The sequence below is a fragment of the Rhinopithecus bieti genome, unplaced genomic scaffold (assembly GCF_001698545.2).
Source record: "Rhinopithecus bieti isolate Rb0 unplaced genomic scaffold, ASM169854v2 scaffold_6946, whole genome shotgun sequence".
NCBI classification, from domain to species: Eukaryota; Metazoa; Chordata; class Mammalia; order Primates; family Cercopithecidae; genus Rhinopithecus; species Rhinopithecus bieti.
The window spans coordinates 2,040,878-2,044,427 of record NW_016805697.1 but is presented as its reverse complement, the minus strand read 5'-3'; the positions used below and the strand labels follow the sequence as shown (position 1 = coordinate 2,044,427).

At 39.0% G+C, this 3,550-nt stretch overlaps 1 protein-coding gene across 4 annotated transcripts in view; it reads left to right on the top strand.

Moving 5' to 3' along the window:
* Positions 1 to 3,550, top strand: part of YES1 (YES proto-oncogene 1, Src family tyrosine kinase) — an 86,843-nt gene that overhangs the window by 25,668 nt on the left and 57,625 nt on the right. Inside the window, exon 1 of one of the 4 annotated variants that reach the window (XM_017873550.1) lies at positions 3,043 to 3,063. The exons of the other annotated variants lie outside the window; for them this stretch is intronic. The gene's annotated coding sequence lies outside the window, so the exon portion shown is untranslated. Of the gene's footprint in view, positions 1 to 3,042; positions 3,064 to 3,550 lie in introns of those variants that run through there. 4 annotated transcript variants of the gene reach the window in all.

The window sequence follows — 3,550 nt, the reverse complement described above, 5'->3', positions numbered from 1 at the left end:
CCCAGCCTAGACTTTCAAAAAATATTTTTTTGAATTAATGAATGAATATGGAGAATTTCTGAGAAACCTAGGTAACAGTTGGGAAGGAGCTCTTTTGATAACCCCAGATGTCTGTTGGAAGGATACTACAACCAAGAAAGCATCCTGTAATACCCATGAAATACATAATATTTGTGCTATTCTGGTAGTTTTTTAAAACAAGATTTAAACTATTTTAATAGTTATTGCTTTATTTATGTCTCCTGTCTTTTAACTGAGTTATTTTTATTAATCTGCATTTGCCTAGTTAGCCATTTTATCTAGTTCTGAAAACTTTATTGGCAGGAGTTATACAAAGTTATCACTTTCTTTTTAAATCATCTGTGGCTCTAGTACCCTTCTCATACCTAATACTGTTTACTCTCCCTTTGTGTTTCCTGTTTATGATGAAATCTAGTGATTTACCTGTTTCATCGATGTTTATTTGTAAATTATACTGGAATTTTTGTTACAGTAAGAGTAAATTAAAAGAAAAGGTAATGAATTAGAAATGAGAAACAGAAATCTCAGTATGATTTACAAATAAAAATTCTTTTGGGAGGTGGGAGGTTCCACCCCCACCCCCAACCCCAAGACAGAGTTTTGCTCTTGTTGCCCAGACTGGAGTTCAATGACCCCATTTCGGCTCATTGCAACCTCCGCTTCCTGGGTTCAAGCAATTCTCCTGCCTCAGCCTCCCAAATAGCTGGAGTTACAGGTGTGTGCCACTGCACCTGGCTAATTTTTGTATTTTTAGTAGAGACAGGATTTCACCACGTTGGCCAGGATCGTCTCAAACTCCTGACCTCAGGTGATCCACCTGCCTCGGTCTCCCAGAGTGCTGGGATTACAGGCATGAGCCACTGCATTCAGCTGAGAGTTTCTTTTGTTTATTTTATTTTATTTTTATGAGACGGAGTTTCGCTCTTGTTGCCCAGGCTGGAGTGCAATGGCACAATCTCAGCTCACTGCAACTTTCACCTCCCTGGTTCAAGCAATTCTCTTGCCTCAGCCTCCAAGTAGCTGAGATTACAGTCTTGTGCCACCATGCCCCGCTAATTTTTTGTATTTCATGGAGACAGGGTTCTACCACGTTGGTCAGGCTGGTCTTAAACTTCTGACCTCAGGTGATCTACCTGCCTCGGCCTCCCAAAGTACTGGGATTGCAGGCTTGAACCACTGCACCTGGCCATTTTTTTTAGATTGTGAATTCCCCTAATTTTGTTTCCTCCTAAATTGCTCAATTCATTTGTTTATGTTATTTCCCTTTTAGTAACAGGTATGTAGAGCTCTGAATTTTGCTCTGAATACAACCTTTGCTGTAGTTCATTCATGTAGAAAGTTATTGGGGTTTTTTGCTTGTTTTGGGGGTTTTTGTTTTTGTTTTGAGACAGAGTCTTGCTCTGTTGCCCAGGCTGAAGTGCAGTGGCATAGTCACGATTCATTGCAGCCTTGACCTCCTGAGCTCAAGTGATCCTCCTACCTTTGCCTCTCAAGTAGCTGGGATTACATGCCTGTACTACCACACTTGGCTACTTTTTAAATTTTTTGTAGAGATAGGATCTCCCTATGTTGCCCAGGCTGATCTTGAACTCCTGGGTTCAAACCATCCTCCCACCTCAGCCTCCCAAAGTGTTGGGATTACATGCATGAATCACCATGCCTCGCAAGGTTGTTCTTTTTGAATTGCGGGGTTTGTTCTCTTTTTGACATAAGTGTGTTGGGTCATGAATATTTTAATATAGTCATCTCACTTAAGAAAACTTTGAAAAAATACCTTGTATACCATTTCCTTAGATTTTATAGCATATATTCTGTTATCAGTACTCAATAAATGCTAAACAACAGTGTGGAAAATTGTTTCCAATCAGAAGCAACTAAAGCATGTATAGGTAAGTTCATGGAATTTAAAATATCCATTCTCAAAACTAATGTTATAAAATGGGGGCCATAATATGATAAATCTTTATATAATTAAGTTCAACAAACTTGTTTACATGCTCTGAGCAAGCAAATACTTCTCATACTGTTTTTGTTTGTTTGAGACAGTCTCTGGCTCTGTCACCCAGGCTGGAGTGCAGTGGAGAGATCTTGGTTCACTGCAACCTCTGCCTCCTGGGTTCTAGCGATTCTCATGCCTCAACCTCCCAAGTAGCTGGCACTACAGGCGCACACCACCACCCCTGGCTAATTTTTAAAAAAATATTTTTAGTAGAGACAGGGTTTCACCAAGTTGGCCAAGCCAGTCTCAAACTCCTGGCCTCAAGTGATCTGTCCACCTTGGCCTCGCAAAGTGCTGGGATTACAGGCGTGAGCCACTGCGCCTAGCCCTAATACTGTTTTAAGAGCACAAAGTAGTATCAGGATTATAAAAATTCTTAATGTTGTTGCATTCTAAAATAGTTTTCCCCAGAATATTTGTGCCTTTCTAGATGGAAACTTCCATACCTGTATATGCTAAACTTTGAAAATCAAAAGGTTTTATTTTTTAATGAAACTTAAAAATTTTTAACATGTATACACATCGTTATTATGTACATATTTTAAGCAATGATTTTAGGGTTAAAATAGTGTAGCCAGAAGTAAGCAATATTTCAGAAATATGAAGTTCTGGCTTTAATTTTAGGTCATCCTAAGGAATGAAAACTGAATATAAATGGTCATTTTATAGCCCATACTAAAAGGCTCCCGCATGTAATATGAAAATGGAAAGAAAGGAAACATCAACTTTTTTGAATCAAAACTTTGTATCTCTTTTAATATACCACCTTTATTGAACTAGAATAAAACCATTCATGCTATTTCCATATTAATTTTTTTACTTCATTATTTTACTCCAAAAAGCCAAAGGAGGCAAGTTCATATGGTTGGGAGATTCAACATGTAAATGGATGTGAAGAGTCAAAATATAAATACGAGGAATGTCTGGAAACAGTCAGTATGCATCCTGCCTTTCTCATGTACCTGCTGTTTTCTTGTCACCCAGCGTTGATGCCTTACCTGGACATTTCGAGGCTAGAACAGTTGTTGAACTCCAAAGCATTAGTAAGTCTTCACAGCTTAAAAGGAGATGCACATAAGTAGTAAATTAATTTGATATATGTTGATCTATGGATTAATATGTCTTTTTAAATCCCCGTTCTCTTCATTAAAAAATAGATTCAAACATTAATTTTTGATCAGTATTTATCATTTGGGTCAGGTTCTAAATGTTGATGGGGAAAAGAATTGATAATTCAACAGAATTTTTTTTTTTTTTTGCGACAGAGTCTCACTCTGTTGCCCAGGCTGAAGTGCAGTGGCGTGATTTCGGCTCACTGCAGCCTCTGCCTCCCAGGTTAAATTGATTCTTCTGCCTCAGCCTCGGGAGTAGCTGGAGTTACAGGCAGGCACCACCACGCCCAGCTAATCTTTGTATTTTTTGTAGAGATGGGGTTTTGCCATGTTGGCCAGGATGGTCTCAAATTCCTGACCTTCAGTGATCCACCTGGCTTGGCCTCCCAAAGTGCTGGGATTACAGGTGTGAGCCACC